The 17,414-nt window shown below is 47.9% G+C and overlaps 1 protein-coding gene across 3 annotated transcripts in view; it reads right to left on the bottom strand.

The window, feature by feature from the left end:
* The window catches only part of Zmat4 (zinc finger matrin-type 4), a 388,695-nt gene extending 373,533 nt beyond the window's left edge, over positions 1–15,162 (bottom strand). Inside the window, exon 1 of one of the 3 annotated variants that reach the window (XM_052751849.1) lies at positions 15,002–15,162. The gene's annotated coding sequence lies outside the window, so the exon portion shown is untranslated. The remainder of the gene's footprint in view (positions 1–15,001) is intronic. The other 2 variants (XM_052751848.1, XM_052751847.1) reach the window with 2 other exon arrangements.
* Between the last annotated feature and the right edge of the window lie 2,252 nt (positions 15,163–17,414).

Genomic DNA, 17,414 nt, shown 5'->3' with positions numbered 1-17,414 from the left:
ACTATTTGGCAGTGCCACTCTGGTCCCCTATGGTTCCCTTCTTCCGAAACACACAACCGACCAGCAATGGTTGGGAGGATGTGTCTGAGCTTTGAATTGGAAAAATGGACATTTTGGCCTTCTTTGCTCACCACTCAAGGCTCTGCACAGTGGAGATATGTGGAATCCATGACCCCAGTCCACTATCCCACCCCATCCTTAGAGCTATTTATTACCCTTTAGTAGCTTGCCATAGACCCTGGGTACTTAAGGCCAAGTCCTTCACATCCGACACTCTAGCTATTCCCTACAACAAAACTCTCAGACCCAGACCTGGCACTTGAAAGCTGATAAAATTGGCTTTAGTGGCTGGAAAGACGGCTCAAAAGTTAAACACTGTTGCTCTTCTGACTTCCCAGGGCACTGTAAAGGAAATTTTTAACTGGGTTTGGGAAAAGGCATATGGACTTTGAATCAGGTGTATGGAGTTACCGAGGGGTAACCTGGGGTTAATCTGAGCTGTGTTATTCTGAGCTTTAACTAAGAAAGACACTCCTAGCATAAGATCTGGAGGGGAGATGCACAAGTCTTCCACCTTGATCAGTTATAAACTTCAAACTCATCGCCTCCATCACCTGTGCAGTGACCTCAATGATGCATATCAAATGCAGCATGTTCCATCCTTTGTAATCCAAGAAGAGCTTGTATGCAGAAAAACTGACTCAGATGGAGCCCACCTCATGTCCATGCCCAGCTCTTCACACGGCCACCCTTTACTTGGGCAGTACTCATGGGACAACCTACGCTAGCTGGCTGGCACTCTTCCCCAGGTTCCCCGAACTATCCTTCATCTCATCCCAGCACTTCCATCACGAAGTCCTGGACCAGCTGTCTGCTGCGTACCCAATCTTAGGTGGTTCTAGTACCAAATCCACGTCACTTTCTTTCCCCAAGCCCCACTTCCTCTCCAAAGTGGGTCCACCTATGATTTCTGAGGTGGGCTGCTGTTAACTTGAGGGAGGCAACTTTATTTCTTTAAATGCATTTATACAAAAGCTCCCTCAGTAGGCAGCTCTGAGCCTACTGGAAGCTGCAAGAGTTCCTGAACAGGCTCATCTCAGCCTCATTAATTCTGCCATCACTCTTCAGAATTTACAAGGCATCTTTTGTAGTGAAAAGTTCAAGTGATAGTGAACACACATGCATGCACACATACTCAGACACACACACACACACACACACACACACACACACACACACACACACACATCATATAACTTTGGAGAGTCGAAACAACCCTCCATCACTGTCTGCAGCCCTCTCCCACTGTGTGGGGAGCCTCTGTCTCCAAGGCCTACCACGCCCAACACCTTCACCTCTTCCTGCAAGAGTCTCCATCCTACTTTCTGCAAATTTGAGAAAATGAAGCACCGGAAAGCATCCCCACCCCAACACACTCACTGACCAGACCCATCAGACAGTCTCTCCTACCTTCCAATCTGTGTAAGAAGAGGCCTGCCCTCCCCAACCCTACTCTACTGTAGGATCTGGCCTCCGGCCCCTACAGCATTTTCACCTGCTTACACAGGGCCTGTTAGGTTTTCCATTTTGGAAGCAGACATGCTGGCTTTGACCTCCACACAGCCCTGTGGGTTACCATTTCATCTCTTGGCACCTCTTGAGGGCAACACTCTACCATAGAGTTGTTTATTTTCCTTGAACCCACTCCACCCAAAGTACCCTCATCCGGTACGCTCATCAGTCTCCACTGAGCGCCGCTCAGCTCTCAGCCCGCTCTTAGAGCAACAATGTCTGACCCTGAGCGGCCCTCCTTTCTTAAAAGAGCCTCTACCTTGAGTTCCTAAGGCAGCATCCTCTCCTTTTCCCCCCTTTCTCACTGCTACTTCCTCTCTTTCCTGTTTCCAGGATAATCCTCAGTGTCTTAAACCCAAGGTCAGAGAATTCCGGCCCACGGGTCAGACGGATTTGCAGTGGAGTTCTCCTGTAACCCAGCCTCGCTCGCTCATTTATAGCTGTCCGCGGCTGTTTTTGTGCTACGAGAGTCAAGTTAAACAGTGGCAGGGAACACAATACGGCCTGCAGAGCCTGAAGTATTTACTGTCTGGCACTTTAGGAAGTTTGCCAGCTACTCTTCCCGATCTATAAATACTGCCATTCTCAAAACTCCATCCTTTACCGCCTCTGTACCCAGACTCCTCCGAGTGAACTAATCTGGCTCCATGACCTTAGACGCTACTGATGACCCCAAAGTCCTTTTCTAGTCTACATCTTTCCTCTGGGTTCCAGACCCACAATCCACTTTTGCAGTGGACATTCCCATTGGATGTCTCATATATCCTACAACAAACTCCCCATTCTCTGCCCCGCCAGCACCCCGGTCCTCACCTCCCACCCTTCCACAGCCTCGGCCTCATTGCCTGCCCTGTCCAACCACCCTCACCCTTCATCCTGCAACCCACACCATCCTCACTTCTCAGCCTCACTCTCTGCCTCAACAAGGACCCTCCATCTTTCTTTCTGTCCTTCGACCAACAAATCCCCATCCTCACCTCCTGCCCCGCCCCACTCCCCCGCTCCCATCTCGCATGCCGACACCCCCACCATCCTCCATCCCCATCATCACGCCCTGCCACTCTACCCTGCACACCCTTTCCTCTTCCCTTCCACTCATCCTCACTCCCCCCCGGCACCCCCTCCCCTTCTGCTCCTTATACAGACCATTCCACTTCATTCCAAACCCTTACACACGGCCTTGAATGTTCTCTCTCAAACCCAGAGTTCAACTCGGCAGCACATCCTGCCTGCGCCCTCTTCAAAATATAAAGAGATGCCGGGCGGTGGTGGCGCACGCCTTTAATCCCAGCACTCGGGAGGCAGAGCCAGGCGGATCTCTGTGAGTTCGAGGCCAGCCTGGACTACCAAGTGAGTTCCAGGAAAGGCGCAAAGCTACACAGAGAAACCCTGTCTCGAAAAACCAAAAAAAAAAAATATAAAGAGAACTTGACCACTGCCCGTACTGCCCCACGGCTGTTAATCAGGAGCCTGCTCTCCTGGCTGCCCTCTGCCTACACACGGCCTGCTACAGCACACTCTCAGGATGACGGCCAACGATGCTTTGACATCATAGACCAGACACACTGCTCTGCTCACGGCTCCACAGAGTTTGAGGAGGCTGAGTCTGGCCTCTGGCCTTGCAGCTACTGCTGACGCCCCCTGTGTCTCCAGCTTTGAAAACTTCCCTGGAATGGACTGCTAGTCCCCCAGGATCCACACGGGCCAGCTCCACTGTTTCAGGCCTCTGAGAAGGGCTACTACAGGAAAAGCTCTTCAGAAGACTTCCTCCCCAAAGGTGCTCCCTACCCCCCTGGCTGGCTTTATCTTTCTGCATGCAGACACTAGCCCTCAGTCATATTTACTTGTGGTCTAGCCGCCTATCTCCCCACCTAGAATCTAAGTGCCGAAAGGATAGAACCGAGGACAGCCTCATCCCCTGCTGTATTCTCACTACTTAGAGAATTCTGTCCATTCTCCGTATTTGGAACAGGGAACAAGAGTGTACGCCAAAATGGCCAAAACTTTTGTTCCATGTTAAGAAAAGGGGGGAGGGGGATAGGAAAGAGAAACAAACTGTTTGCAGCATGGGAAACTCCAAGAAAGCAGAACGGTATCGGAGAGCTCACACGGCCAAGCCCGCCATCTTCCTTGGTCACCTGCCCCAGGGAATGGACTGAATCAAATATGCTCCGGTGATACAATGCCTGTGCAGGCAGAATCCTTCTGCAGAGCCTCCTGGATCAGTAAGGCCATGGAGAGGAGGGAGAGGATTCTGTGAGACAGAGAAATGTAAAACAAGCTCCTTCCCATTCAATGTTAGTCACTTGGAATCCCAGCCAAACAGGAGCAGCTATCTGAGACAGCACCGTCAGGGAGGGAACACAAGGTGGGCAACGGTCTTACACTCCTAGCCATGCTCCCTCAGTAAACTTCAGCTATAGTCCAAGCCTGTTTTCTCCCCACTGAAAAATAAGGTGCTCTCACCAAACGTTTATAAATATAAAGCAAGGGGCCATCCTCGGCTCTCTGTCTTTCTTTCCCATGTGGAGTTATCACACCTAGAAGTTCGCACCATGCCTCTGGGGCTTACTAGCTTACTCCCAACTCGGCCCCCCATTTCAAAGTGTTCATTTTTCTTATCGGCTAATAAATTTGAAAGCCCCAAGCTCCCAGAAGAAGGAGGGGGATTGAGAGAGTGGCAACAGTCTCAACTCTCCCTTCTGTCTTCCTGGGACCCTACAGGACAATTCCTTTTCCACGGGGACAAAATCACGAACACAGCAGAAGAAAATGATAGCCCTTAGATCCCAGCCCCCTGTGGTCTCCCTCCCTTTACGCCCCTCATTGCCACATTGTCCCAGTCTACTGAACACAAAGACTTTCTACGAGGGCAAGTCCCATCATGACAGAGTGCCTGCAGCGCATCTTAACATCACCTCAATACATCCCACAGCCCCTCGGCAGTCGGAGATGTTCCTTGCTAGCTCTTGACTCCAGACATATAGTACTTGGAGAATGCCCCTTCCACCGTCCAAATTAGTTATATCCTTCAAAGTTCCATGTTCAAGATGTTTTGTCTTCGTGGGCCTTTGGAGACCACTATTTCCCTCACTGATCATTGTGTTTCTCAGCACCTATACTCAGCCTCACATTGTAGGACTCAGCTAAAGGCTCCCTGGCACCCATGCAATGTATTCTGCTATTGTCTCCCCAAGTAGCCACAAGGGCTACACAGGATGCTAATTCACATCCCTCCTTTACTAAGGACATACAGGTCCATGGGAAATCCTTGCTGCTAATAAGCCAGGTACAATTGGCAGGCAGAATTCAGCTGCCCTCACAATTCCATATCCATTTCCTATTGATTTCTTTCCCTGCAAAATGGGGAGAACACCTCGCCCACACCTGAAGCTTCCAAATACAAAATACCACATAAATCTGGGCTCTTATTAAAATAAATAGAGCAGCAAATTATGTATACACAGCTCCTCAACCAGCCCTGCTTGCCACAAGCCTGCCCACTTTTTTTCCCCAATTAAGCCTGCCAAAGCCCCAAGGTTATGCCCACGAGAGCCACCACCAGCCGTGCTGTGAGAAGGTAGCCCAGAGCCCTCATGTGGCCCAACACACATCAGGGAGCCGGCCAGCTGTGTCTTCCACCCCAAGCAAGCTGACTTGGCTGCCCAGAGTTTATGCAGCAGGGGAAATCACAGTGGGAAGTGTTCACATTCTGGAAAACAAGAACAAAGGAGACTCTCGGACAGGATGCAGCCAGTGGGGTCGCCTCTGGCTCAGCACCCACAGCCCCGGCTCAGAGTAGGACAGCTGTCGGCACATTGATTTGGTCTTAACTAAAAAGAAGGGTAATGTGGCTCCACACTGTCCCATGGAAATCAGCCAGCCTTCAGAAGCACACAGAGCTCAACAAATCAGCTATTCTGCAAAAACCATAGCATCTAGCACCAGAGAGCCTGGGGCTTGTGTCTACCAATGCCATTCAGGAGGTTTACTACCCAGATTAAGTCACAAGCCTCGCTGAGCCTTAACTTCTCTACTTGTGATATATAGAAACATACTACTCGAAATCCTAAGACAGGTCTTCATCACTGTGACAGAGTGACATGGCAAGAGGTCACAAGGCCCGGCCACCTGAAAGGCCTGTTGCCTGTGCAGAGGAGCAGAGGATGAGCTCATTACAGAGAAGTGCCTGCTGGATTTCAGGGCTGTAATCACTTATCACCTTTCCAAATGCACTGAGGACACGTGCCCATCTTGTGAAGTGAGCATCGAGCCTCCAGTGCTGTTACATGTATAGTCACTGCCTGAATGTCTATAGTTGGAAGGACTGACTTAAAAGAGCATTGTTTCTCTGTGAAAGAGGAGACGGAAAGAGTGTAAGAGCCAGAGGGGATGGAGGACACCAAGGAAACAAGGCCTTCTGAGCACAGCAGGACCCATGCACATAGGAACTCTCAGAGACTGAGGCAGCGTGCATGGGCCTGCACGGATCTGCCCCAGATGGGGTCCCAGTGCTGAGAGGAGAAGTGGGCACACGTCCCCATCCCTCACCCCGAAGCTGTCTCCAGTTGATAACCACTTGTAAATGAAAACTTCGTTTTCTCCGATGGAGTCTCACTGGGGAAACAGATCACTCTTAAGGCTAAGCCCCCTCCCGAGCAGTAGATGGCCAACACAAAAAGAACTCAATGATATTTTTAGAGGTTCTTTATCTCATAATATATGTCAGGGTATTTTTTAACCTTACTTATGTTTTGCTTATACATAATAGTTTCTGATTTTGTGTTTCTGTAGAATTTCTGAGTATGTGAAGGTTTGTGTCTGTGCATCTGCATGTGTTTCTTGTACTTTTTCTTTGGTTCTGTTTTTCCTGTTTGTTTTGCCCCATTCTGGTTGGTTGGTTGGTTTTTGTTTTTATTTTTTGGATCCCTGACTGTTTTCCAGTGGGGGGAGGGGCAGTGTGAGTGGGTGAGTGGGTGAATCTAGGAAGAGTTGGGGATGGTGGAGACCCTGATCAGAATATATTGTCTGAAAGCAAAATCAATTTTCAATATAAAGAAAGAACATTGTTTCTAATTTGCAGAATAATATTTTTCCTGTTAGGAATTTGGAAAACTCAAAAAGTAAAAAATAAATAAATAAATTTATTCATTTCCATGTTATGATATTCCATTCCACTTTAATTGCAATTACACTCTATTTACTTTTCAGTCTTTACTTAATAGATGTATTATTAGCACTTTCTGCATCCTTATATATTATTCAATGTAGTTTTAATAGCTTCTTTGATTTCCATTTTATAGATGACCCATATTAGATTTAATTAATCCCCCACACAATGTTTTGTTAGCATGAATAATGCTGAAAGGACTATTCCTGATTAGAACTACTTTGCACATCTCTGTTTATTTCTTTAGGGTTAATTCCTTGGAGAAGATCTGCTTGCTGGTTTAAAGGGCAGTTTTTGAGACCTGTCTCATATTTTCAAATTATCTTCCCACCAGTGAAGTATATAAATGTCTATTGTTCTCTACAGCAGTGGGTAGGGCACTGACATTTTTCATTTTTGCTAATCTATTAGGCAGCTAACAATATCTTGGTTTTAATTTTGCATATTAACTACAAGGCTAGTGCATCCTCCAGCCACTTATTTCTTTTCTATATGTTTTTGAAATATCTGTCCAGAAATCTTTGCCCACTTTTCTATCGACAGAACAATTTCTTCTTCTAATATTCTGCAGAAAAATAGTTCACAGCATCCTTTGATGATTCTGCACCTGTGCCTTAACAGGCCTTTCCACTAAAGAATAAACTCTAACATCTCACTGATATTCTCTCCCTGTAGTTTGAAATCATTTCCTGTTTTGAATTTCTGTTTGAGTTGTATTTATTTTGTGTGTGTGTGAGTGTTTTGCCTGCATATATGTCTGTGCAGTGCCCACAGGGGCCAGTAGAGGGCATTGGATTTCCTAGAACTGGAATTACAGATAGTTGGGAGCTGCCTTATTGGTGCTGGGATTCAAACCCCAATCCTCTGAAAGAGCAGTCAGTGCTCTTAACTGCTGAACCATCTCCCCAGCCCTTTGACCCACTTCCTCTTACCCTATTTCAGTAGCAATGGCTGATCTTGTCTCTCTTACATCACGGTGTCATCTTCTTTATTACGTGCCAGCTGGTCCTCATTGGGATGCGGCTTTCCTTTTCTCCTGATCTCATGTGACTCACGAAGCCAGCAGATCTCCTGTCAGCAGTTGCAGCAGCAGTATTGTTGTGGGGAACACATGTCATGGCAAGCAAGTGGAAGTCAGGCTGTAACTGTGTGAAGTTTGGTACTCTCCTTTGTGTGGGCTCTGGGGATCAAACTCGATTCCTCCAGCCATACAAGGCCTCCTGCAGGCCTCAGGCAGTCCCCAGGCCTTGCAGAGTGGGCTGCTTTCCCAAGGAGCTCAGCTCCATGCAGGCAAAATGCCCTTCACTAATAACTCGTATCCTTCCTGGAATTCAGTTGTGAGGCACTGAAGAAGAAATGCAGAAGTCACCTTGGCCCTGGGAGTTTTCCCAGAGCTGAGCTGGAAGTGTCTTCAATGAGCCATCTTGCTGGCCCTCTTTGTTGCCACTGTCTGTCTTTCTTCAGGCTCCCATCACTTTTCACCAGTCCAAGGCTAGGTCTTCCCTTCTTAACCCCCGCCCCAAACCTCATCTTCTCCACTTGGCTATTACTCCTGGCTATTATTCCTAGCTCCAAATGACACTGTGTCATTTCTTGCCTGAAACACTTCTGCCCTTCACCTGGCCAACTGGACTCTTCCTACCTGGCAAGCACCCAGAACACGACCTCCTATTCTCCTCCCAACACACACACCTCATAGATTCAGATATAACAGCACCCAAGTATTTCAGGCATGTTGTGCTATCCCATGCTTTTGGCTGTGTAAACATGGCTCCTCCCTGCCCATCCCCCTCTCATAGACCTAGTGGTAAATTACTTTTTCCCTAGTCTCAATCACCCATTTCTTAAAGAGACTTCCTATGAATCACTGCTCCCCACTCCCGCCACCAATAAGCCAGGCTGAGCCTCACATCTAAGATATAGCTCTACTCTGCTTAGCACACCTATTTCAAGTATAGTCCACAGCATCAAAACCGAGGAGGAAAGGGTGAATGCAGGTGAAGGTCACCCTGAAGGACAAAGACAAGATGAATCACTCTGAGGGCTTGCATATCTAATGGATTCCTCAAAGTTCTCCCCCAGGTGTGGTTATTCCACTCTCCCTCTGCAAACAGACTCTGATCCCTCCATCTCTTTCCTCTGTCTCTTCCAGTGCTCTCTGCTCTGGCAGCCCATCTTACACTCTGGGGAACCAGTGTGTAAGACCAGCCCAGTGTGATATCTGCAAGGCCCTTTCTTCCTTTGGTTCCTTTAAATTTCCCCTCTAAGCCACTCCTTGGGCAGACATCCTGCCCTGCTGCCTGAGTCTGAGGACTTCTTTTGTGGTGCTCAGCTCTTGCTCACTCAAAGACCATGAAGTGAAGACCTTCCCAGCTGCGGCCTCATGGTCAGAAGTGTGAGGCTCTTCCCCTCACCTCACAGACAGCCAGACTTTGGACCCTGGGGGGAAGCTCCTGTGGGCTGCTCTCCACCTTCTATTAATGCTCCACACATGCCGCTGTTTGTTCTGAAGGTAACGGGTGAAGTATTGTATTCATGGTATGACTCTGTCATGGGCCTTTTTATTCCACTATTTCTGTGGAGAAGGTGAATGGATAGCTACAATCGCTAACCATTGCAAGATTCAGATTCAGTATCTCCCATTATTTCCCCATCTCTCTTCTTGATTCTCCTTCCTTCTCTGTCTATTCCCTTCTTTTTGTTCTGGGTTCTGACAGAAATGCTGCCATGTGACCCAGCAGCAACACCACAGAGTCCCAGAGATGGCAGAGCAGCCTCCTCCCAACCCGTGCCTGGAGACGGAACAGTATGCCCTGTAAACTACAGAAAGTGTAGTCAAGTGCAGTGTGGGCACTGTGGAAAGGCACACAGTGTGGACGATGAGTGCTGTGGAAAAGACACAGTGTGGACAATGAGTGCTGTGGAAAAGACACACCATGTGGGCAATGGGTGCTGTGGAAAAGACACAGTGTGGACAATGAGTGCTATGGAGAGAACACGGTACCAGCAGCAGGTATAATGAACTATCAATGAACAGGGCTCCGTCGCAGATGTCAATCTTGGCCTTTCAGGTAAACAGATATTAGGAGCCAAATAAATCAAATAGTCTGTTCCGTTCGGGAAAGAAAAGGAAATGAGCTACAAAGACGATAACCCTGATTCTGAAGATGGGGAGGAGTGCTTAATTCTGGTACCAGTTCTGTCACCGATTCCCAAAGTGATGCCACCAAATGCTTTCACCTCTCTGAGACCATGTGCCAGGTCTGCAAGGAAAGACCAGTGCAGACTATCTCTAGGCAGTGGGCACAACAGTCCTGTCAAGATGGCAGCCAGCTCAGGGAAGAGGGAAGGGGTTCTACCCAAGGGGCTCCCCAGATTCACCGCATTCCTCACTCGCCCCAGGAACTTCCAGCCCCCAAAGCCAAGGGTGTAGTTTGGGAGAAATGATTGTAGGTTTTCTCCTGGAGAGAGAGAGAGAGAGAGAGAGAGAGAGAGAGAGAGAGAGAGAGAGAGAGAGAGAGAGCCTGAGGCTAAGGAATCCTGCCCTTTACCTACTCACAGTCCTCCAGCCCCAACTCCAGCTAACACCTCCAGCTTCTCCTTTTCTTAAAGATGATCTTGGAGGCTCACAACCTTCCCTTTTTAAAAAAAAAAAAAATTCTTGCTGATGGAAAATTCTTCCTCATACCTAATCTAAGTCCATCTGCTACAATTTCTGTCTATTTTCTCTCGTTCAATCCTTACTGGAGATGGAGAACAGCTGGTCGCCATCCTCCATATAACATCCCCTCCTAAACCAGAATCAGTTATGACATCACCCCTCAGCCTGGTTTTGTGTTTTTTTTTCTTCTGGCCTACCGTCCACTGTGCCTCCTGGCCTATCTTCGCAGATTCTAGCTCTGGAAGTATGACCAGTCACCATGGCAGCACAGGAGGCCGCAGAGCTGTGGCCTCCACAGCAGGAGGTACACTCCCTGGCAAGATCAAAAGAGAAGGTCACTGCAGAAAGGGACCTAGAAGAAGAACACCATCCAATCTTTTTACACAGGAGGAAACTAAAAGCCAAAAGAATAAACGAGTGCCATGTCCAGGATCAAATCCCAGGGTTCAAGTGCCAGACCCAATACTCCTTTTTGTTTTTTTCATTTTTGATGGGGGGGGGGGGGGGTTTACAGGTAGGATCTCCTTATATGGCCTAAGCCTGCCTTAAACACCCCCTCCCCCATTATCCTGCCTCCACCTTCCAAGTACTGGGATTATATAGTCATGTACCACCATACACAGCTAAAACCCCAAATATTACCACAACTCCCTGGGTGGTCACGGCAGTGTCTCAGCTGACAAGCAAAGAGCCACCGTCTCTCAGTTTGCATCTCTTCATTTCTGTCCTTCTGGTCCTGCCAGCAGATGCCTGAACTTCTGCTACAAACGTCTTTGGGTTTGGGGTCAATAAGCAACCACTGGAAGTGAGTGTAGCTGGGTGGTAGTGGGGTATATTTGTGGAATATGAGGGAAAGACTTCAACACCTCTGCAAGTTCCACTGTTAGCTTAATGTAGGAAGTAAATCTGATCTTTTCTAATTACTGATAGGTTCCGATTAAAAGAGAACAAGGAAACAGGGAGAATGGCAGGCAGACTGTGCTGTCCGCTAATGTTTCCAAGGTCAGTCCCCAGCTGGACTCTGTGGAGGCTGTGGAAGGGGACCCGGGGAGTGATTCTCAGGACAGAAGAGCAGCAGGATTCCTACACCTGGTAGGCATCACCTTTGCCCAGAGGCATCTGCCCCGTCTGCCTCACAGAACCAGCAGCATGACACCCCGGACCTCTCCTGAGGTGTGAGTTAGAACTGAACTTGGTGAAAGGTTTACCTCGTCGATTCCATGGGGCACTCTCTGATGGTTAGCCGAGCATTCCGGGGGCCTCTGGTTAGCTCTTTCTGAACTGATGTGAGCAGAGTGTCTATGAGGAAATCTCACCTAGGGCGTCCCAAGACAGCGGGGAAAACCAGAATGGAGGAAGGACAGAGAAATATACCTACCTATCAAACTGAGTAAGGTACTTGCTTCAGGTGAACTGAGTCCCCAGCTGGGATGAAGGGTGGAGACTAGGTGTACAGAAAAAATGTTCTGCAAGAACTATTTACTCATAATTTTGGCTCTGAAATTTTCCTAATTGAAGACTGGAGGACACTCGAAGATGGAGAATACTGATCTTAGATTTCAAAACAGCCTTTTGCCACTTTGAATAAACAGTGGCACATTGCGACTTAATCTTGTCGACTTTCAAGGATGTTCCAGACTGCTTCAAACCTGCAGACACACCCTCCCTAAGGATAGCTGGGGAATTCATACACCCGCAAAAAGAAGGAAGACATCATGACGGCATTTACCAAAACGCCTAACCCAATAAACGTGCTTATTTGATTTCCCCCAAACCACAGAATTAAATTTTAAAAGAGAAAGAAAAAGACACTTCTCTGATAGAAATTTTAATATGTTTTCAATCTTATTTCTGGGCATGATTTTCTTTAACAGCAAAATCTGCACAAAATGATGAGATCGAAGCAGGTTGGCAAAGAGATTACTTATTGACATGTTTATCATGGAGAGGGATGACAGGAAGGATGGTGGGCAATGAGGTCCAGGGGGGTAGATGAAGTCTCTTATTTGCCAGGGCAATCAATCACACTGGGCTTAGAACGGCCGAAGGATGTCGCCCCTCCACATCACAGCAGCTCAGGACAGAAGCCCTGGCTGGCCAAGTGGGCAAAAAGAAAAATACTACATGGATGCATGGTGCCCATCCAGGTGCCCAGCTAAAGCTATCATGTTCAATTCGATAAAATGACAACCAACAAATTTAATTTCCAGAGCATCCATCAGTTCCTTCACACACAAGCAAGCACCCAGCCTCACAGGAGTTCATTAGCCACAGACCACGATGACATTCTCCATGGCAGAGGTTCAGGGTCCTGGGGTTTGTGCCCACACTGTCCAAGGTAAAGCCCCAATGAGGGTGGTTGAAGTTTTGTCAATTACTCTCCAGCTCTATACTCATTTTTTTTTTTTAGCTTAAGTTGTTATTTTAACGATCTCTGTTCCAAATGAGGAAATACAAGGAAGAGGAATGAGGAGGAGGGAGAGGGAGAGAAAGCAAGTGCTCCAGCGTGTCCCACTTGTACTTTTCAAAGCTCCCTCAGCTCCCTCCCCCACCCAGCCTTTTCCTCTGTGCATGAGTCACCACAAGGAGCTGTTTTAAAACGCCTTGCTTGAATGCTCTCCATCATGATAGACACCAACAGATCACAGATCGGCAGAAATGGAAGAGGGACCCTAATCTCTGCTCCTGGGTCAGAAACCAGGATACCCCTCCAACTCAAAAGCTTGCTGAATTTATTCCTATGTTCATTAGAAAGAGAACAAAACCGAACAGGGTGTCCGCATTCAGGTCACTTTCTCAATGCTAGGTACTGACCCCATGGCCTCTTTGGAGTCATGTGCCTTACATCACAGAGAAAAAATATCCTTTAGAACTGCCCCCCAACCACCTAGAAAAGTTCAGTTCCCCTCGGGGATCTTGGATACCAGGAGTCATGCTATGCCAAGCCTGGGATTTGTTTTGCAACTTCCAGACAACCCGTGCACAAAAGAGGTCAGGCACCCTGACCAGCTGTAACTGCACAAAGCTAGGCAGTTATTTCTCCCACCATCGGGACTAGAACTTCCATAATGACAATTCCCATCCAAAACAGTTGCCTAATGGAAGTGAAGGGGAACCTGTTGTGCGTGATAGTGAAGAACAGAGGAACTGAAAGTGGAAATGATTTGTGGAGAAGAAGAATCCAGGCTGTCACACCTCTGAGGCAGCGGGAAAGGTGTCACATGGATGGGGTACTGTTGCGAACCCTTCCCAGAACTCCCTTGTCAGGACTCTTTCAAGTCTGGGACAGAAAGCAAAGGGAAGGAATTCACATGGACCCTGCATCCCCTGAAAACCCAGGGACTTGTCACATCACCTGGGCACTGGAAGCGCCAGACGACATTGCAGGTATGACACACCACTGCGTGCCTTGTAGCAATGGGCACCAGGAACTACCTGTGTGTGAAAGGAGGGAGGCCAAAGCCAAGTATATCACCTTCACCGGCACTGGGGACACCACTTCCCCAACGTCCACTTACCTAGCACTTCCCTGTGGCAAAAGTCAACAGAAAGGAGATCCCCAGTATCCAAAGTGGGTCTCAGTGAAAGTGGGGCCCTTGGAGTCCCACCGTGTGGCATATTCAAGAACCAACCATGGGCCATGGCGAGCATTTCTACTTGAAGAGCAGTTACCAGAAGCAGTGTGAGCAGGGACTCCAGCACCATCTTACTGCCACAAGCGCACCTGCGCATCTAGACAGAACTAACCCCCAGAGCTTCCCTTCCCAGCAGCCTCACTTCCAGAGCTGTGGGACCTCAGAATTCCTTTCTCTGATAGAAGTGTAAAGCACCCTGAGATAAAATCCAGCTCCATCCCCACTGTGTTTCGGGGTATATATTTACCAAATCCAGCAAGTCTTCCGGAGTGTTCAGGAGCTAATCAAGGAAGACGTTTCTTTGTCAATGGCAAGGGTTTTTATTTCTCACCAAGTTGGGGGTGATGCGCAGACAGACGTTCCCGGGGTCAAACGGGACAGGCTCCTACACCCTACGAAATTTCTCTTTTCACCAAATGAAGACAGATGGAGAAAAAGTAGGCAAAAGCAGCCCAGGAGAAGATGAGAAAAGTTTGAGGAAGGACTGGAGTTGAAGGTCACAGTAGTTTGGGCAAGACAGGTCAAGGTACAGCGGACAGGACAGACCTGTCCAATGGCAGAAAATCCAATCAAACCTAGCTTGCTTCTGGAACCAGTTCGTGGATATGATCACAGCATCATTCTGGCCCAGGAAGCTGCCGATCTGGGGTCCAGCCTCAGTCACCCAGCAAACCTGAGTCTACACCCTAACCATGCAGGTCCTCTGGCCCCAAACCAGAACCATTTGATGGACCTGAGCACAGCCAATTAAGAGTAGTAAACAAACCTAGCTCTTGACGGCGCAGAAGTTTTTCTGAATTGTAGGCTTGTTTTCTTCCCAACAAAAGACAGTGGGTCTCCACCTTTGTCACCTTTCTTCCCCTTAAACTTTTCTCTCTGCAATCCCTCCACCTGTGCTAACTGCAAGCTTGTGCGAAAACACAGCGGAAGCAGCCCCCTCTCCCGGGACACAGATAAAGGTACCTTCTCCGAGAAGCAGAGGGGCTCTCGTCCGGAGGCTCGCTGCCGGCCCAGCGCAGGAGGATGCAGCCGGGATGGAGCACGCTGAGGATGCTGCTGCGTTCCTGCCTCTGCGACCAGACCTTTCAGCAGCTCGGACCAACTGTGCTAGCGATGCACTTAGCAATTATCTGCTGGCGCCGACGCCCCGCCTCCTGCTCTTGTGATTGGCTCTCCAGTCCCGGGCAGGACTGCATTGGTCTCAGCCGACCTCACTCATTGCTTTGGCTCCTACTATTATCTAAGCCATCAAAGGAAATAATTCCATGTTTCATTGACAACCTGTAAGGTTCTCCTCCCGCCAGGTGTCCGGGGGGGAAAAACTGGGAGTCCAGAAAAGGGAGGGGAGGAGAGCCAAAAAAGGTGGGGGTGGTCGAGAAAGGGAGGGGGGAGGAGAGAGAGAGAGAGAGAGAGAGAGAGAGAGAGAGAGAGAGAGAGAGAGAGAGAGAGAGAGAGAGATTCTTGCCCCAGCATTTTAACTTCCACAGAACAAAGCCCATTGCAACAATTACCTGGCTTATTTCCTCATGTCTCCCCCTTGCTGGTAAATATTCCTGAGGCTTGTAGGAATCATAACGTATCAAAAGGCTCCGGGAAGCAGGGCAAGGTTGAGAATTGAAGAAACAGAGTGATGCTTTTACACCTTGGAGGTCATCTGAAGGTCATTTTAGATCGTTCAGGGGGTCATAGTACATGCTTTCACTGGTTGTTCATGTGCCTAATTCTTTTCCCTAAAGGTTCACTAACTGCCCCAACCCCAGGTCTCCACTTCCTTCTGCATTCTATCTGGAGTCTGGAGAGAGCTGTTCTTAAAGTCCACAAAAGTCTGGGGTTTCTCACCACGGGAGGCCCAAATGAGCAAGTAGAGTCTGGACCTAAGGACCCAACAGGAACCTGATGGTTTGTTTATTTGTTTGTTTGTTTGGTCTTTTTTTTTTTCATTATTCTAACATGGCTTCATTCCATTAACTGCACAATCTCAAAAATTATCAGCCAAAACAAGAAAGAAAAAAAAAAGTGGCACCTCAACCTACATCTGGTGAATACTTACTTCAGTTTCTCACTCAGAGACCCATACAGAAGGGTTTTACTTCTGTCCAGCTCCACATTTGCTCGCCATGTAAAAAGGACGTAATTTAGAGTCTGCTAAGAAAAAAAATGATTAAGAAGGATCTTTGGAAGATAAAGTTCTTGGAAAATCTACTTCCACAGGGAGCGGCTCATTGGCAGAGCGTGTACTTGCCTGCGTGTGCAAGGCTTTGGGTTAACTTTCAGGGTACTGTTATTTCACTAATTCAAAGGGGGAAAAAAAAATCAAGTTCAGGCTCATTAGAGGCAGCCCTTCAGGCTTCTCTACTGGAATCCCACCTCTTTGGAAAGATAAAGCCCGACTGGTCCCCACCTATCCTAGGCTCCAGTGAGCTGCCATGTTGTTGTTCTCCACATCCTCAGCAGCAAGGGGCATGCTGTCCTCCACCTGGTGAGGTAGCATCTAGCTCACGCATACATGCCTGGCTCCATAAATATATTCTGAACTCTGGGAGTATGGAAATACTATTGAGAGAGGCAAGAATAGGAGATAATTTAGTACCCACCCACCCCCCATAAGAACCCACCTGGCAACATAGTTTCTTCACCTGCACACTCTCTGCACATACACTCCTATCTAAACAATGCACCGAGCAACCTCACAATCCCCTGACCCCTCCATCTACATCAGGCTACATGGATTTTTACATAACAATAGTATGAGTTCTCCGACTCCTGGTAACAAGCAAATATGGACAGTTTCTCTTCGTATCTGAGCAGGAAGAACAGAAGGGCTGATCCAGGGCCTGGACTTGTTTGGGTAGATGTGAAGTAAGGCAAATCATGTCCTCCTTTAGAGAGAATCACCCTATTTACCATCATTATGTCTATGTCTACGCATTAGCCAGACGGTGGTGGCATGGGCCTTTAATCCAGCACTCAGAAGGCAGGGGAAAGCACATCTCTGCATCTGAGGCCAGCCTGGCAGCCTGGTCTACAGAACAAGCTCGAGGACAGCCAGGGCTCCACAGAGAAACCCTGTCTGAAAAACCCTTAAAATTTTTTTTAATTGAAAAATAAAAAATAAAAATGCATTATGGGAAGGGACATGCACAATAGAAAAAATGATTACACAACCTCAGTTTAAGTAGAGAAACACTTTACAGCATTTAGTCACCAACCCCTCTTTCCTTCGGCTCTATAAAAAGAGACCTCGGGCTGCAGCTTATGGCTCTTTAGAACTTCACTCATGTGGTCTACTGTCGATCTTTACAACATGTCCATCTTTAATCTCTATCATTGCTTATCTACAAATAAAATTATCTTGCTTCTTTTGCAAATCTGCATG

Source organism: Peromyscus californicus, unplaced genomic scaffold, assembly GCF_007827085.1.
Source record: "Peromyscus californicus insignis strain IS unplaced genomic scaffold, ASM782708v3 Scaffold_23__1_contigs__length_62951481, whole genome shotgun sequence".
Classification (NCBI taxonomy): domain Eukaryota; kingdom Metazoa; phylum Chordata; class Mammalia; order Rodentia; family Cricetidae; genus Peromyscus; species Peromyscus californicus.
Note: the sequence above shows the minus strand (reverse complement) of the source record. Positions and strands in the feature narration are given on the sequence as shown.